We start from the raw sequence: 19532 nt of genomic DNA on the forward strand, positions 1-19532 counted from the left end.
TACTCAGATATTTTTCCAGTGTTGATACCAATCTTGCTGGCTGCAAATGCAGGTGCCCTTTCCTTCCTGCTCTGCTCTCTCTCCTTTCCCATGGTTACCCAAGTAAAATAAATTATTTACAACAGACTTTGTCTTTGCAGCATTGTTCAACATAGTAAGAGGGCTCCTGTCTAAAGGCCAAATCATGCTGCTCCGTGGACATATTCACTGGACTTTGATGGGAGCTACAATAATATCATCTGTTTTTACTGTGTAAATAGGCAGATACTTTAAAAACATGTTTTGATTCTCCTAGAAAGGCTCTGCAGGAGTGGGCATAGGCCAGCTGATGGAGGGCAACACCTCTTTCATGCACACATGAAGAAAAAGGTCTCTGATCTAAGGCTCCCTGAGCCGTATCTGAAGCGCACACAGTTCACGGGTGAGATGCCCACTGACTGCACAGGGCAGTGGTTCAGCTCCATACAGGGGTGTAAACACACGGGCTGCTTTTGTTGTAAATTTTCCCTGTGCTGAAGGTGGCACTGCTCAGCTGGGCAGGCCTGGCAGGAGGATCATCTCAAGGACCTGATGCAGATCACACACCGCCCGAGGCTGAGCTCTGAGGGCACCATCTCTGCGTTGTCTCATGGGTTTCAAAGACAAGGATGGCCCAGGAAAAAAATGAAAAACAAGTGCATCTGCAGCCCAGAGGCTGTGTTGTTCTAGTTCCCCCTTCAACAGGAGGGTAATTACATCCCATACACTCACCCTTCCCTTTCTGTCCTCACACAGCACTGGCATTTCCCAGAGGAGCATTAGGCCAACAAAAGATGCCAGACCACTGTGTATCTTTTCTTTAACATTTACATTTTATTTAACAGGTATTTGAGGTGTCCCAATGATGGATAAGCATTGTTATTCTTCAGACCAGATGGGCAGGTATAACCAGCAAAAAGCACAATTTCTGACCCAATGCCAAAGTGGAGGGTGAAGGCGGTGATGGTTGGCCAAGGGCAGCTGTTGGAAAAGTTTGCAGCTCTGCTGCAGCCACTTGGAGCTAAAGCTGCAGAGCAGCAGTAGGTTCATTTATCCTGCAGCTTTGTGGAGCTCCTAGGTCCACCATGTGTGTTAAGTAATGCACCATGGTACTAATAAAAACCACTTTTTTTCAACTCCTGTTGTCTAGGAACCGCCATTCTTTTCTGACATGGTCATTTGCACTCCCTTGGCCTTTTCACTTATGCAGACCACAGTAAAACCATAAAGCCATCAGCCGATGGGAACACTGACTGCAAGAGAAAGCTGTGGCAGCACTGCTTTGCAATACCAGCTGCCACAGACAAGCCACAGGCCTGAGCCCAGCATTTCTGAAAAGCTGCCTCAAGTTTTGAGGTGGAGAATGACTTGTCCTCCACCAATAACTTCCCCCCATAAATTTAATGTTCTTCTGTTTGAGAGAAAAGGTTACTTTGGAAGCTGGTCCTGGACCATGACATCATCTGCCCACAGGAACTGTGGGCTATCTCATTCCTTGTCACCCTCTAATACACGCACAGAGGAATGAGGATGTAAAAAAATAAAGCGTATCCTAAACCCCCTGAAAACACTAAATCAAAACACATCATTGCACAAATAATTTTTCCTCTGGGAAAGGAAAATCAAACCGCATGCACCATATACTAATCATGTGATTTAATGTACTCCTGGAATCATGTACAAGTCCTGGGAAGATAAAAGCAGTATAATAAAAAAACAACCAAAATCTAAGAGTACTAGAACAACCTGGGCAGCACTGTTCACTAAATTCACAGAGACATTTCCATTAAGCTGAAGTAGAGGATGGGTGAGATGCACAGAGGAGCACTTCTGGTGGGTTTTAATTTTTTTGTCCAGAATGGAATCGAACCTTTGGTCAAAATGAAAAGCTTAATAAGAGGACTGCAGAGGGCATGGATGAGAAGAAAGTCACACACACACACACAGAGTGAAAAATGTGTGGTCTTTGAAGCAGAGGTTAAAAAAAAATTGCCACAGGCCTCATGACCCCCCTGAGACTCAGTGTAGCGTGGGCACTGGTGGGACAGAGGGCTCAGGGTTGATAGCTTCCTGCTCCGCCAAGGCAACAGGATGAGAGTCACAGCACGGCCCCGTGCATGCCCCGCGCTCTGATAATGTCACTGCTGCAGCCGCTGAGCCCTCCCATTTCCTTCGGCGAATAAACACCTCTGCTTCCTCTTGATTCTCCCAACAGATATTTGGCGACCGAGCTTCTCAATTTCCTCATGAGAGATAAAGAAAAGTATAGGTTTTTCCCAGTTGCGCAAATCCCCCTGATTATAACCTTGGCATGCATCAAGAAATGGTTTCCTCTCTCATCAGCAAAACCTTTGCACAAGCCCCCCCGGCTCCTGAGCTGGCAGGAAAGACACTGTTGGATTTACCTTGGCTCAAGAGCAGGCACAGCGTGCTACGGGCTGGTGCAGCCTCATCAGTGACTAAATGTAAGCAGCAGGAGGACATTTCTTGGTATTTACCCTGTTCCCACTCTTGATGGCTCGATGGCAATTTGTTGTGGGCCACCTTCGCTCACCTCTGCTCTGTTCTCCAAAAGGGCTGGACAGCAGAGACATTGCCAAGGCCTTTGTCATAACAAACCTGGAGTGCTACACCAGTAAAACCACTTGCACGGTGAAGGAAAAGTGTGCTTATCTTTTTTTTTGTAAGCTAGACAAGGTATTGGTGGCAATCTGCTAGTAGAAATCATTGTAACTCATCAGCACCTCTCATCCCTTCAGTTTAGCAGATCATGCAGCCCTTGTGCAAGGAAATAGCTCAGCGTCTCATTTCCCTCTCTTTCCGGGCAGTGGCGGGCATGTCAGCTCTCTAACCATTGCTCTGCTTTCAGCGTGCTCACCTTTGGTGTAGGATTCAGCCTTCAGGGATGTGACTCTGCTACAATGGCATTACTGGGTTAGGCACCCGCGGTTTTCTTTTTGGCTCCTCAGCTTGTCGCAGAGTGAGAGGAGGACTCCACTTTATGAATAGCAAGGACAGGATGCTGTGCAGTTTTTAGCCTTTTGTGTATTGAATCCATGCTCTGCACAATGGCATGTTTCAGAGCTAACAGTCCCTCAGGAGGAAAACACACTGGAGGAAGCATTTCCTGCTGTGGGCAGTTGACAGCTGGTGTTGAAAAAGGGCTTCTCAAGTGATGGAGAGGAAGCTATTTTGGGGAAGTTTTGGTAATATTATTTTACTCTTCTTGTCAACAGTGATGGTTACCATAACACAAGTACAGTAACAGATCAAAGGGAAAAGATGATGGGACTTAAGGGCCTCAGGTCAGTATGCGTGTCCCACCATGCAAACACAGGCATCTCCACTCAACTCTTGTCATTCTCAGATAGGGCTGGCTGTCTCTCACCTGACAATCATGTTTTCTGAGCAAGGATGGAGATGATGAGCAGAGAGAGGCCACAAATCCTCTTGTATATAACACCACGTATGGACTATGTCTCTGGAGAGCTGTGGTAGCCAGGGGGTTTGCAGTGACAATACAGAAGAAAGAGTATGGGGTGAAGTCAAGCTGTTTCGGTGGCACAGTCAGGCCTGAGCCGAGCAGGTAGTTCATGAACCATATTTTCTGCAAATGAGACAAGGACAAGTGGGAATGTAAGGGTCAAGATTAGGATGATTCTGGTGAAGTTCTGAAAATACAGGACCATTTCAGCAAGTAGTGTGGGTCCAAGAGGACAAAACAACAAAAGGGAGTCAAAGAAACTCATTCACTGAACTCGGAGGTCAGCCAAATTGCAACAGCCAGGGTCACAGGGGCCAGTCAGCTGGGAAATCTGATAGATGTAGAAAGAGACACTAATTTCTGCTAACTGGTAGCAAAATGTTTTATTACACTGAGCAAACCAAAAGGGAATGCTTCTAGTGTAATTACTTATTTCTAGTCAGTTACTACCTCCACAAAACCTGTGGCACGGCTTAGCCTGGCAGTAACATCACTTGTTATAGGAGAAGAAATTCGAAATAAAGGTCATATAAATATGAAGAAAACTCATTTTGGAAAACCATATGGCTCTATGAGTGGAACTGGATGAAATCATTTTTAATGAAAGGGTTTAAATCAGAAAAATATCCATTTTAATTGACCAAGTATTTTGGTGAATTCCCATCAAATTTGATGAACTATTTTGACCAGAAAGGGCTGATAAGACAATGGCTAACCATCAAAATATTTAACTTCAAGATTCTCAAGCAGAAATATTTGGTTTTCCACTTCAAACTGAGTATAGCTTTCCAAAATATATCTCTGTATAAATATATCTTTCAGATTAAGGCTGGTGGGCAAGTGTTTATCTCTGAAGTCATTTATTTGCAGTTTGGGACAGCTTTGCTGGAAATGCAAAAGGAGGTTGCAGAGCTCCTGCTCAAACCGCCTGGCATGTCACGCACCACATATTAGAGGACAGCTGCACAGCCTTCTTTTGTCTGTCCATCCCCTGGCATCGTGACTGTCATCACTTCTCATAGCTTCAGCTGACACGATGAACTTGACAACACAGATGAGCTTGTTCTTTGTGTTGCTGCTTGATCTCGCAGTCTTGTCCATGACTACTCCAGCATGTGCCTCATGGTAGTCTACCATTCCCCATGTACATCATTTCCCCACAGCGCTATTGCTGAAGCAAGGGTGGTGGCCTTTTCTCCTTTTCTTCGTAACACTTCCTTTATTATAAAAAGGCTACAGACCCTTAGGGAGAAGAAAAAAAAAAAAAAAAGAAATCGGCAAGCTGAATGTTTACTTAATTGTTGGTCAAGAGTTGGCTCCTGTGGAAATGCTGGCTGAAGGCAATGCTGTAAAGCGTAGTCCCTTCTACGAGAGTGCCAGAAAACCAAGGGGCAGGTGGCAGTTCTTGAACAATAGTCAATTACACTTTTTAGGCAAATATTTGTTCATGTGTCCAGACAATAATGTCTTGTGGAAATGTGATTGCACAATGTCCTTGACAAAGGCTCATCTATTAACCTGGACACAATTGGGTACAGCTCTGGAACAGTGTTTAACACATGAACTTCTCAGTTCAAGCAACAACAAAACATCATGCATCCAACTCTGAACAAAACAATCACCCCAAATTACCTTCATATGGGGAAAAAAAAAAAAGGCCACTTGAAGAAGATTTACTTTTAGCCTATAAAAGCATCCACCGCGAATGCGTGTGCTGGGATCTGTGACTCAGTTCCTACAGTTTCAGTGTGCTTCCAGTATAGCCTTGGCCATGTCACTCAAGAGTGGAGTTTCAAAAAGCCCCTGCGGGGTGCCTACGCTGTGCCGTGCTGTGCCACCGCAAGCGAGCTTTGCCCGTGCTCAGTGCTGCTGGGGCCCCAGCAGTTGTCTCAACAGGACGCTGCCTCACGTGCTGAGGCCCTGGTGAGCAGCTAGCTTTGCTTGGCACCACGCTGATTGCACACACACAGCTTCCCCCCGCTCCGTGCCCAGGCAGGGGATGAGTCTGCCTGAGAGCTGTTGAGGATCGTCCTTGTTCCTCCTCAACCTGGGTGTGGGTGGAAACTCTGAAGCAGGAGCCCCAATCACATCTCGGCAGCATCTTCTGGGAAGCTGGCATCACTGATTCCAGCCCTCTCCTGAGAATGGCAGGGATAGCAGAGCCTCATCTTCAGGGCACAGTGGGAGTTTTGGGTGGTATATGGGTGGATGACAGCGTACCACTGTATTGCTGGTGCTCATAGTACTAAGCAAATAATAGTTTAGCCCCATAGTGCCCAAACTTGGAGTGGGGACTGCTGAGGAGGGGTTGTGGACTAGAGCTAGACAAAGTTCAGATAAATTTTCTCTACTTCTCTCTGGTTTTGCGGTCACACGAAATGAATGGCCTGTAATGGGGGTAACAGCCAGCAGCATTTGGGAATTGTTAGTTTAGTCCTTGGGGTTGTAAATAATCATTCACAAGCTGCTCGTCTTCCCCCCCATGAATTCCTTAATGCGTACCAGTATTTTCTGAATGTTTTGGCTGAAAACGTTCCAGCCTCCGCTTTGCACACCACATGTTCACCTCATCTTAATGGTGATTCAGTATCCACGAGGTGTGTGAGTCACCTCAGGGATGTGGGATTGTTTCTTATTCCCTGACTGACGGGTGGGCACTTATGCAGGGGAGAACATAACATTTGCTGTAGACAGTAAACAAATAAAGGAACTAATGAGCAACAAACACAGTAGTGGCTGAAGGTTTGGCAAAAACACACACTTGTGCTAAAACTGATGAAAGTGACAGAATTCTTGTACTTCTGCCTGGATATTAATGAAAAATTAAGAACCTGTTCCCCTAGTGTCAAATTCATTTCAGGAGCATCTGGGTGAAATCGTGTGGCTTCTGCTAACGAAGGAGGTCAGTCAAGATGAGGAACTGGTCCTTGCTGACATCAAAACTGTGACTCTGGGAGTCACAGCAAACTAAACTTGCCTTGTTTGTTCATAAAAAATATTCCTGAGACAACTTTTTAGGCTTTGCCCCTCTTGATGTATGATAAAAAGTCTCAAATTCCTGCTGCGGCATTCCTGATGGAGAAATCACGTTCATAACCGTTTTGTTGCGATCATTATCTTATAACTCTTTCCCTCCCTAAGCTTATTATTTTCCTGTATCATGTCAATACCTATTTTTCCATAGGCTTTCAAAGATCAAGCTTTGAAAACCTCTTTTGCATGCTAGAAGAAACTTTACCCTCTGGGAAGCTAAGCTCAGGTTTAAATTGCAAGGACGGCAGAAAGAGACAGTTACTGAACAACAGTTATGATGGACTGTGCTGAAAGCCTCCCTCGGTTATTATAATGCATCCCGTTTTCTTCCTGTTCAGTTCTTCATGAGCTGTAAAGCAATGCCTCAACTGGAGGCACCTTTTGCACTCTCATGATGTCCCAGTTTTCACCACTAATGCATATAACTGAAGAAAGGCCTAATAAGTAGGTAAGTATCAAACACCAGGACAGGTTTAAATTGCACGCAGAATTTTTCTTGGGAGAGTGACCAAAACTGTGAAGTGTGGCTCAAGATCACAGAGTTCAGCACAGGTCGGTAGGGTTTCATGTGCCTAATCCATAGCATCATGAAGGAAATCCTTCCAGGAGACATTTTTCTGACACCTCCCCCCCCTCCCCTTCCCGTGGCTGGCACGTGTGTTGATGAAAAAAAAATCACCTATTCAGAAGAGGAAAAAAATCACTCCTTGAACAACCATATTCAATGGCTTCTGAAGAAGTAACTAAAATATATCCTCTGTTAATTACTGCTCTCCAGAAGACACATTTAATAGCGTGATTACAAAAATCAGGGCATATACAAAGGCATAAAATATTCATTCCCCTGGGCCAAAAGCTGCTTTCAGTTACACCCAAGAAACCACATTAAAGCCTCCTGCCTGCGAGGTGCCAAGCCATCCTCAAAGCACTGCATCCCATTTGCTGCCGTTGACATCAGCCAGCGCGGCAGGCGCCAATGGCTGCCCCTGGCAGCTCAGCACTTGCCAGAAGAAGTGCCAGTGCCCTGGTATGGCGATGGGCATGCACACGTGCCGACTTCTGCACCCACAGCCGGCCCCACCAGCGTCGGTGCGAGCTGGACTCGTGCTTATGGGCTGCGGGGAAACAGCTGTTTCGGCACTAGAGGTTCGCTCCCGTCCTGTTGGGGATGTATAATTTTGGTAATTGGCTTTGCTTTTTCCGTACTTTCTGACCCATGGATGCTGTTAATGAAAGCAAGCGAAGGAGAAGCGGGGCTGGAGTCGGAGCGGGCTGGGGCGGCTGCAGGCGGTTGAGCACCTCTCTGCGTCCTGACCCAAAACCACACCGCTCTTTCAGACCCTGGCGCCTCTTGAGCGGAGGCTGACAAACATGCACCCTCCTGCCAAACCCCAGGATGGGCCCTGAAATGTGCTCAAATTAGGGTCTCCTGCAAAGAGGGGATTGCTCTAACCCACCGCTCCACCTAGTGTCAGGACACTTTAAAACACTCCGTTCCTCCGTGCCCACGCGTTTTGTTCCAAAGCATCCTAAATATAAGCTCTTCACACATTTCTACAATCAGGGTCTGCTTTGTAAAGTCTTTTTGTGGTTGCTGTTGTTTGTTGTTTGGTTTGTTGTTTGTTTTGATTTTGGTTTGGTTTGGTTTGGTTTGTTTCTTTTTTCTCCGGGGTCTCCTGAGTTTACAAGAGGCAGCAAACTGCTGCCCTCCAGGAGGGCTACGGGTGAATCCACCCTGGAGCAGTCCTCTCCTCTGAGACTTTGTCGTCACTTTATTATTTCATTAGTAGTTGTGCTGTAATGGTGCATGGCAATTTGTAGAGCGTTAAACAGACCAGCTTCCTACCCAAAGACACGCAAAAATGTAGCAAAAGTGTATTGCTAAGCATAACAAGGGGAGTGGGCGATGAAATAAGCCAGATATACAGATCACACTTCGCACGGTTAAAATAGGGTAATGCTCAGGGACAGTAATGTGCTCAGCTGACCCTCCAAGCTTATGTACTTAGAAGAACATCTGCAAGGATGCATCCTTGCAAGGACCTTACCTTCTCCAGGTCTATCATGTGGAAAGTACGAGGGTAAATTCAGGGCTAAGTACAGTTTTCAGACTGCCTTTCAGCCTTTCAGACTGCACGCTTGAACTTCTTTTCATTTATAGAGCCACGATCCTATAATTTTCTTTAATGAAAAGAAAAATCCCAGCTATTCAGATGATAGCTCTATTAGAGACATTAATGAATACAAAAAGTCCATTATCTTGGAATGGGGATTGTTTTTCAAGCTAAAAACTACTGCTTCACTGACAGATAAAAAGCTTTTTTTCAATATGTTATAAAAATTGCAAGGAAAAATAATCTTACCAAAAGGTATTTTCATTAGTTTTATTCTTTTAATCGTGAAAATATTTCTATAATTGCCACTATGTAGAAACATTTGCATTCAAAAAACACCTTAAAACGTGGCCTAAATTACCAGACAGACTCTATTCATAGGTTTATGGGCTGTGTTGCTCAAATGAAAAAATAATTAACTTCTCAGCAAAAATCCTAATGATGTCAATTTTACTACAGAAGATAATTTCGGCATACAAGAAGTTTAATTGCAATATCGCATACTTGTTTTTCTCATTGCCTTTGAAATAAACCACAGAATGTATGGGGGGGCGGTATTTTCATCCTACCAAAAGACATCCCCTCCTGCTATATACGCCCAGAGGGTAGCAGCTCCTTTTTCAGTCTGTTTTTTGTTGCCTGTAACCTACAGCCCCGTGAGGGTCTGCCCTGGGGAGGTGGTGTCTGCGGGCTGCGAAGGGACCATCCCTCGGTTATGGGGGGGTGAAACGTGGTGGGGGACCACAGTGGAGGACCCCGGGTGGCATTTTTCACAGATGTGAGAATATTCAGAGCGCAGAGTGGTTCACTTTTGGTGAATCCTAGTGCCATCTTTTGGGGGAAATAGGAATATGCCTTGACCGGCGATTATGCCCTGACACGTTTGAGGAGGGCAGCTTGGGTGATTCTGCTGCCGGGCCCTGATGCATGTGCAGGGCAGGGCTGGGAGCGCAGGGTCTCCTGGGTCTCCTGGTGTTACAGCAGCTTGAGGAGACAAACCAGGGTTGACTTTCCTGAGCAGAACCACATCCCAGGCCGAGTAGGACAGCGTGGCATTCAACGATGGTGACAGGGGGCCCTGGCCAGCGCTGCAGCAGGGGGTGAGGGGCTGGGGGACGCTTGCCCCTGGCATGAGTACGTTGCCACCCACGCCGCAGGGACCTGCTGAGGGGATGGAAGACGTGCAGGGTCTTGCCAGAAGGAGCAGCAGGACTGGACTTGCAGTGCAGTACAGCAGCAGCGTAACATCAGGCCAGGGCAGCAGAGCAGGGACAGCACAGTCTGCAGCACCTTCCCAGCCCACCCTGCCTTCATCTCCCACTCTCACAAACCTCCATCTCTCCTTTGGCTGCTCTGGGGGGATCAGGCTCAGCACCACAGCCTACTCCAGGCTGGGGCAAGGGGCATAGCCCAGACCTTCAAACAGAAACTTCAGGGAGCATTGGAAATACAGGGGGCATCCAAAAATGTCCTTTGCCTTCAGCTCTCCCTCGCCACCCAGATGTAGCCCAGGAGGAAAGCAAGGAGGGGAGAGGGCAAAGAGACTGAATAACATCTGTGTCACAAAGCATAGCCCTCAAAGAGCTGGTTGTAAACCACGTGGCAAAACCCTACAGATCCCCCAGTACTACAAGAGCACTGGTACGGGAATGATGAGATGATGGGGAGGCTTTAGCAGGGACTATTAGGAGCATGGAAACCACACATACGTGTGCGCACACACACATACACACTTCTGCTGACATTAGAAGGAAGCCCCAGCCCGTACCTGAGGGTGCCCAGCCCTCTCTCCATGGCTGCAGGGAGAGGGGGACAGGAACAGGCAGGGGGCACACAGGACTGCTTGGCAAAATCCCCAAGCCCACACATTCATGCCCCAAGATGAACCCCACCATCTGAGGAGCTCAGTGACCATGCAGGATGAGAATGCAGGAGGTTTTGACTTGGTGTGCCTCTGCCCCAGCCCCTTGGCTTTCGTCCCCAGCCCAGAGGTGCTGCACACTGGGGCTGCTGGCATGGCTGGGGCAGTGGGTTTTGTCCCAGCCTGGCAGCCCGCCTTGCCCACTGCCCCACAGGAGCACGGCCAGAAGAGCCCTGCCCCAGCGGTCCAGCCTGGGCACACTGCCGCCAGTAACATGGGTTTCAAATTCACTTACCAGTTCCCGTATTTTTTAAAATGGATTTTTTGTTTTTGTTGCTGAACAGAAAAATGCTCAGTGCCTTGGACACCCACCGCTCTGTGAGCAACCTTGCCTGTAGGGACTGATTAGTCAGGGTGTCCAGCTGCCAGTGGAGTCATCATTTCTGGATCTCGAAGCCTGAGCCAAGGGTCAGGAGAAGTTGCAGGATCTGACTCAGTCACTCTGTAACATGAGGGAGGGTCGTGAAAGTGGAGGCACGAAGCATTTGCGGGCCAAGCCCAATGTGCACTCCTGTACTTCAACAGTCAAGCAAACCACACCACTCCTTGAAAATGTTCGGGTCACCTCTTTCTATAGGAGAGAGTCTCCAGGAGCCTAATTACAAGGCTAATTGCATATAACCAGCAGGTGTATGGGAGCACTACTCCTTCCCCAGAGGCCTGTCAATTCTCCGTATGGTTCTCCACGAACCACAACCCTGCCCAGATCACTTGGCCATCAGACAGTGCCACAAGCACCCAGACCTTCCTTAGTGTCTCGTGTTACACTATTGTTCAGGAAACTCATTAGCACCTTCACAGTCTGCAAGAATGCTTCTCCCTACAGAAGCCCTATAGCCTTGAAACAGGTGACCGCCCAGGCACTTGTTGGCTGCTGCTACCCTCAAGGCCATAAGAGGCCCCAGCAGCCACACAGAATGGGTCAGAAAATGCATGGGCAGTTTTCGTTGAGGTCCAAGAGCCATAAGACCTGTATTTCTGTTTGTGTGGGAGAGCTTGTCTGGGGACAGAAGGTCACACTTGCACGTCAACATGCAGGTGTCAGAGCAAGACTGTAGACCTCATAGTCAAGGGTGCTCAAACACCCTCCCAAATCTACATCATTTTCCAGCTCTTTTTCTTTTCAAGACCACCCTAAGCCCCACCATGAGGACATAAAGCTATTCATCACAGTTTTGAAAAGTGCTTTGGTGAACTATTTTTTCTTTAACAGTGAACATTTTATATGGTGGCATTTTACCCCCTGAAGGCTGCCTTCGCTGGAGGGTTGGTCCCCCAGGGCTGTGCCCTCAGCTTCAAGTCCTTCCAAATGAATGTGACTTTGTTAAATGACAAAGCACCAGGAAAGGATTTCTGGAATATCTGAGGGGCTGAGACACACAAATGCCATCACAAGTCTATCAGATTTATGAACGTAAGCTACTTTGAGTCTTTTTGAAACCTTATCATCAGTCAGCTAACTACATTTTGCCAAGTATTCTGACAAAATAAAGCTGCTCTTCCTCTTCCAATTTCTCCACTTTTACATTGTATTGTGCCAAAATCGAAGAAAAAAAGGCATGTTAGATCCCAATGACTCTCTATAACATAATTATAATTACAGTAAAGCCCACCAGACATTTTTGAGAAATAGATGACTGAGCCACAAACCAAACGTCTCAGCTTTTAGCCAAAGTAGGGAAATGGAAACGCAGCAGTAACTAGAAGCACCTACCATGTCTCAGCTCAAGAGCTATTCCAGTAGTCACAATGGATGATCAAAAATGCTAAAGTCGTGACTGGTTTCCCACCTCATAGACTGCTATGCTAAAACCTTTTACTGTAATCTGCATCGAGAGGAAAAGGAGAGCATATTGGATTTGGCACATAGCTGGAAACACACACTGTATGCATGAAACTCTGCTGTTTTTTGGTATACAATTAAAATAACAAGAGTGAACAAAGCCATTTACAGAGTGCTAAACCAGCATTTTATACAGCTTATGACAAAACAACAGAGATGTATTGTCTCATGCTTTTATACAGTCTGGAATGATTTATTATATACTATACATTTAGCATTGCAATACATTTAATTGTTGAGGTAAGTGGTTACAGAAATGAAAAATGCTGGTTAGCTCATTTTGCATAGCACTCATCAGTGATTGGAACTGGATATTACATTCCCAGTGCAAATTACCAGAATTGGCAAGGCTATTTTACAGCTGTTCAGTGTGCAGTCTACATCGTAATGAAGTCGTGACATGAAATGTTTGTGGAAAGTTTAATGAAATGTTAGCTGAAAATATACTAAAGTGGTAAGTGTAGAAAGAGAAATGAAGTATAACATTTACAAACTCCACTGCCTCATCGGCTCAGGCAGCTTCAACTGTTTCTTTAGCCCAGATATGCTAACCTGCCTCCTCCTACTGAATTGCACATCGCAGTTCCTCTCCAGCATCTCCTTTGGGCTCAGTACTTTGAATTAAATGTGACCTTATCTTCCTTTTAAGCCTTTTTCTGTTCTCTTGAACCTCTACATTCCCTAGGGTCCATGATCTCCTTTTCTTTAGCTTTCACCTCTCTTTCTGTTAACCTCTTCATATCCAGTTGCTGTTTCCTTCCCCACCTCCCTCAGATCCATCTTTCACTTTCTGTTCCTATACAGGGAAATAACCTGTTTGGGTTTTCCCAGGTATTGAAGCCTCTTGGCATCCCCTGACTACACGCACTTCTCCTTTCCCTAAGGGGGAGGGGAGGTTGAGCTAAGTCAACCTCCTTGATTGCTGCCTTCACGTTGTCAGCCCATGTTTTGATCCTCTGGTTGGCTCTCTGTTTACTGGCGACTCAGGTCTGATCTCATGTCACCATCATCAAATCAAGTCTAACACTTAGCACTGAGTAATCCTTGCAAGTGGCCCCTTAAAGGGCCACTTATATCCCCTTCCATAAATTGCTAATAAGGAGGCCGGTGTCATGAGACTTTGCTACCCCCTCTGACAGCACTTCATAACTATTTTTCTTCTTTCCCTCTTGATTTTGGCCTCCTTCTCCTATTTTTCCTTCCTTTTTCCAAGCCTAACTGATACTAGCTCTGTCATTTCCATACATCCTTGGTTGTATGCCCCCTTTGCTGCCACCTGCTCCACTTCCATTTTCCAGGAACAGCCAAGGTAACAACCTTTATTTTCACACCTGTTTTGAGAATCTAGCCCTGCCCTGCTCCAAAGGCTGTGTGCCACTTGCTGTAGTCCTAATTTTCTGTCTTTTCCCTTGGGAAGTCATGGTGGGAGCTTTACAACCGTACAGAGCCACTTAGAACTTTTCCATCGTTGTAAGTAGTAGTCACTCAGGGAAACAGCAGACACCTCAGTCCGCTGGGGAGCCAGGCTGTGAGCTGTCTATCTGTGTCAGGATATGAGCCCATCACAATGTCCAAGCACCTTCTACACATTTCCTGGATTTATCCTCAGAGCATGTTAGAAGAAAGAAAAAGACCAATTCCACCCTCCCTCCTTGAAGAAAGACCTGAAATGGAAAATGTTCAAGCTAGTCTTGGTAAGAAATGCAGCCTCTTCCAGCATTTATTAGTCTTGTGTATTTAAAGATACGAGCACTTCAAAGCAACATCTGTTAGTCATGATCTGTATTTACCATATCCAGCACAATAGGATCCGACTCATGGCTGGGTCATCTGAATGCCATTCTCATCCCAGGAAACTGATGTACCAGACTAGTGTTTCTGGGAACTAGACAGCATGGGGTGATTTTTCAACCGTAAAACAAATGAATATTTTGACTTTCCCCCTTTTTTTCTTCCCCTTGCATTTTGGCTACAGTAATGCAGGTGAACATACCCCCGCCCCAACACACAAGGGAAAAGGGACTTTATTTTAAAAATTGACCATTTCAGTGGTCAGTGCTGTTGCAGATGTACTGGACAGCTTCACAAGCCCTCCAGCTCTTCTGCACCCAGGAGGGTGCAGGAAGGTGGTCTTTGAAGCCCTATATCATTCCTAGCAGTCCTGCACTCACGCCTCAGGTGGCCAAGGGGTCTACATAGCTGGTTTGCGGATACAAACTGGCAATTAATTTTGCAAAAATATATGAAAGAATTGAGTGGAAGATGTGTCTAAAACTTAAAACTTGTCTTTCATATCCTCTTAGGACTGCTTTGAAGCCTGAAAGGACGGCGGCAATCATTTAGCCCGAGTGCCTGTGCCTGTTTTCAGAACCTTGTATCCATGTTCTGCAGAGCAGCTTTCAAGTTTCCAGTGGAGAAGAATGACACCATCATGAAGAAAACTGAAAATGTATAGGCACTTCTTTGGCAACGTTACTCACGATTATCTAGTATAAAGCAGGAACACACTGCTAGGCGTCCTGTGGGTTTTCTGCCTGAAGCAGCTTTCAGCCTGGACGGGACACAGATAGAACAGCCCCAAAATAAACTGCACAGTTGGGCGAGGTGAGCTGGTGGAATTAGCGCAACAAGTTCACAGCAGTGGTTTGGAAAACCCTTCCTAGTGGTCTGTTGGTGGAGACTTCTGAGGAAGGGAGGTTTTTCAGTTCATGAGAAAGAAACTGCTGCAAACAAAGGAGAACATGGAAGTCCATTCAGAGCTGAAGGGATGAACGGTCTCTTAGCTGCTCAAGGAAGACCTTTCAGCCAAGTGAGGCTACAAGCACATTAACTGCTTGACTGGGGAGAGAGGCATAGACTCCACTAGGAAGGAGGTGGCAGTCAGAGAAGTTATAGATCGAAATGGTTTAGACAGCAGGAGCGTCTGTTCTTGTGCACAGACAGAAAAAAAAAAAAACAAAAAAGAAAAAGAGTCCATTAACAATTATCAGAGAAGCAGAGGGATAGGTTTGTGAAGTGGAATATGTCTAAGCTTGGCTAACGTCCAGTCAAAGGGAGCGTGATAACAAACTACAAATATTTGGAAAGCCCTAAACATTGAGACAGGCTAGGAACTCTGGAGTGTGATGCATGGGGAGCATAATCAGAAGAAATTGCAAAATACAAAAATAGCAGGAAAACAAAAAAAACAACACCCTCTTTGATAATGAGATGTATTAGCCCCCGTGTTAAGGGAATGGCTGGAAATGCCCTGGAGTTAAGACATTTTCAAATGAGAAGAGGGTTAAGGAAACATCAGTAAGCATACAATAGAAAATAGTTCCGTAACAGTGAAGGGGATGGATGGGGTTTCCCAAGTAGACTTTCCCACTACTTCTTCTAGGATTGCACATATCAGATTATTCTGCCCCTTATTCTTTTATAAAATATATACAACCCAAGATTCTGGTACGCAACCCAAGAATTGTTCTGAGCCTGGTTTTGAGAAGTTCTCACTCCAGTCATTTAAAAGTATATCTATGGGCAACTCCCAGCCTAAGCAGCCTGGCTGTTTTATTTAGTTTTCTTGAAAATATGTGCCTTTTTAAACAATGATGGCCATTACATTTTGAAACAATTTTCCACATTCCAGTTGGCCTAATATCCTGACTAACCTGCTCACCAAGTGGTCCCCCTTCTTCAAGCAAGGCTTCGGGTCCTCCACCCAAGGGGGAGTTGTGGAGCCAAGCCACTTTGGAGGCTGCAGCTGAAGCCTGGAAAGAAGCAGGGAGACAGGATGGCCTTCTGAGCAGCCTCATGTGCTTCCTGAAAATGGTGTGGCTTACCCAGACTTCTTTTTCATATTTTCTCTTGCTGAAATCCTGGTGTGACGCACTGGTCTGGTCTGCAGAGAGGTCAAGACATAACCAGGTGCGAGGCATGAGGGAGCGCATAGCCTAGAGCTTCATGCCTTGACCAGGTGTGTATACGTGCAGTGATCATTGTGGAGGAAGGGCAATAGTGCTAATTAACCAAGGGGAGAGGCTTCATGGACTCCTTAGCCTAGCCTCCCTCCGTGTAATGCCAAGTGCTGGAGGGTGGCCTCCACTGAACCCTTGTCAGCTATTAGCTGAGCTCTGACAATGAAGGGCTCTCCAAACAGCCCAACACAGCAAGGGATGTGACAACTCCAGTGAGGTCAAAAAAAGAAGAACTATCTTTACCAAGAAAGCACAAGGGAGCTCTGTTTTTTTCCACCAGGGGTTGCAGGCACATAACTGGTTTACCTGTCACTCATGAAAGGGCTTGTCTTGCTGATGGTCAGCAAGGTCTCAGACAAGCCCAAGGACGAGCCACAGTCCACTGTGAGCCTCCACAATAGCATCTAATGTCCTAACGTAGGTCCCAAAGGCAGGCCGGATCTGTTGTGAAGATATCTGAAGGCTCTCTCCACTGACCAGATATGGAACTAAGCACTTGTGTTGCATCTGGATTGCTTCAGGAAGCAGTTAAAATTTTTTCATGCATGAGTTAACTGAATCCTTTGGATGGATGAGGTGCCGTTCTGACTTACTAGCGATATAGGTAAGCAGAGACTATTCTCAGGGCTGTTCCCCTGATGTGACCAAAACTTGAGAAGATGGCACAGAAAAAGTTCGTGGCATCGTTAAGCACATAAGGCAGAGTGGGTTTTTTTACAATTCTTTAATGACTCTGTAATTAAAAATCTATTTTAAAATTAGATCTTAGCTGATGTAAGAAACAGTCCGAACAAGAAGAGTTTGCAGAAGAATGTCTAAATCATTGATGATCCCTGTGTTTCTGTGGGCAGTTTAAAAAGCATGTGGCATTTGAGGTGCCCAACGTGGACTCTTCTGAATGTGGAAAGTGTGGGGAACAAAGGAATTTAATACATTTGGCGCTGTCCTGTCCTAACCTCTGTTGATCTTCCCCTAAGATCTTCCCCTAAGATCTTCCCCTAAGATCCCACAATACAAGTGTTATAGAAGACATCCTTCAAAGGCATTTTTTATATACTCACTAAAACCAATTTAATATTGGGGGAAATATCTTGATCAAGAACAGTGAAAACTGAGCTTCCTAGTTTTAAAACTTCTCACCATCTCTTCCCATGTAGCTTCTCAGACAGGTGCATATTTCTTGGTGAAAGTTAAGCTGCTTCTTTCAGAGCAGTCCCTGGAGTGCTGTAATAGTGTATGAGACTTGACTGACAACTGACTTTAAAAGAAGTCCTAATTTAAGCAAAGGGCCAAAGTTATCCACATGGCCAACTTGTACAAATGTGGACTCATCAAGGCCATGCTGTCCCTGCATCTGGGTGCTTAAATGGCAAAGAGATGGCATGTTCAGCTGAGGTCCTGGGGTCTGGCTGGGACTCATGTGAATGTCTCTCATGGTATGGATGCAGAGCCGCTCAGCTTCCCTAAGCATTTTGGCTGTACTGGGCCCATCTGTTGTAATGGTCTGAACTGTGAACCAGCCCCTAAAACTCTGACCTCACTCCAGTCTTCCTGGCTCCCAGTACCAGGGCCAGATTGGGTAGCAGGCAGTGTGCAGCAGAGACACTACCATGGGTCCACTCCCTGCTTTGCCTCTGCCAGTGCCCTGGGATACTGGACTGGTCCTTGCCCTCCAGCAGGAAGAGTCCGTGGGGTCGCTGCTGCCCCTCTGGTAGGGAGCCCCTGCAAGTAGCAGAGCTACCTGTCTCCTTGCAGTAGCAGTAGGGTCTCTCCATCCTTCACTCTCCTCTTCATCCTCAGGGTTGCAAAATCCAGGTTTTCCAAGGCTCCTGGAAAGCTGTGAGCTGGTCCTGGGGAAAGGTCTAGCTCTAGGACTCGTGTCCTGGACTCCTTCGCCAGTGAGCTACCCATGGCTTACTGTAGGATTTTGCTTTTCATCATGAGGGGTCTCCATCACACCATCTGCTGTGACTCCATCCTGTCCCAGGATTTGGAACCTTTCCTTTAACGTCAGGATGTTGTTCCCATTGCACATGATAGCAGCCAGGCAACACAATCTGGAAATCCTGCAGGCAGCTCTGTGAGCACTGGGGATGCTTTGGAGGCCTCCAGGCAGGTCCTTGCCAATCTAAACAAAGACGGTTGTTTTATCTGGATTTTTAAGTGTTTAATTAAAAGGTGGTTCAACAATACACTTACCGTTTTTTGAGCTGGAAGTACAAATGAAGTAGATAGCAAGCATCTGTAGATGTATTTCCACTGAAAAGCAAACTATTATTCTTATAGTCAGCATGTAGGCGTGCCTGCCATAACTTTCTAAAATAGTGACTGACTAACCTTTTCCAAGAGTTCAGTTTTTCTAACCTTTCCGTGAGTATTTATTTTTTAAGAAATACAGACTTACAGTGCTTATTTCCCAGACGATCACAAGGCTTATGATGCCACTGGTCAGGTCTCAAACATTAGTAAAATAATCTTGCGCTTATAAACTGCCACCAAGACACCCATAACACGGGAGCCTGTCAAGTAGGCTCCCATTGCACAGCACCGATTATCATGCTCCACAAAATGGATATGCAGGACATTTGCTACAAAACCTGAAACCACACCCATTTTGTCTGAAAAACAGACAGAAGAACAGCAAAAAAGAGGGATACAGATGGAGGTCTGAGCTGTCTGGGGTCTCTGCAGTAAACACTGCCTGCTGTGGAGACCCACTCATAAATGTCAGTGCGAATTTTCCAGACCAGCTCTTCAGCTGGTCGCGCAAAAAAACAGAGTCATGCCATTAGGCACCAGATGTAGTTTTGGGGCCCAGGGTACAGTGTACGAAGCCTCTAAATCTAGAAGAGAAAGAAAACACCCTGCCCTTTGTAAACAGCCAGCATGGACTGCAACGACAAATTAACAAGCTACCATACACTCCATTCTAAAGTGAGGAATAATGGAAGTTATTCATTATTCACTTTATTTACTAATAATGATACAGTATGTATTAATAGTAAGGGGGCACGGTAATTCAACATATGATTCAGTATGAAAATACATCTCAGTCTGAGATTATGTCGCATAATCTGATAGCAACAAAAGGTAATTTCTAGGTATCAGTGTTCTTCCTTAGAGGCCTCTTTTAGACTTCATTTTCGATCTTGGCCATGAA

Source organism: Larus michahellis, chromosome 1, assembly GCF_964199755.1.
Source record: "Larus michahellis chromosome 1, bLarMic1.1, whole genome shotgun sequence".
Lineage (NCBI taxonomy): Eukaryota > Metazoa > Chordata > Aves > Charadriiformes > Laridae > Larus > Larus michahellis.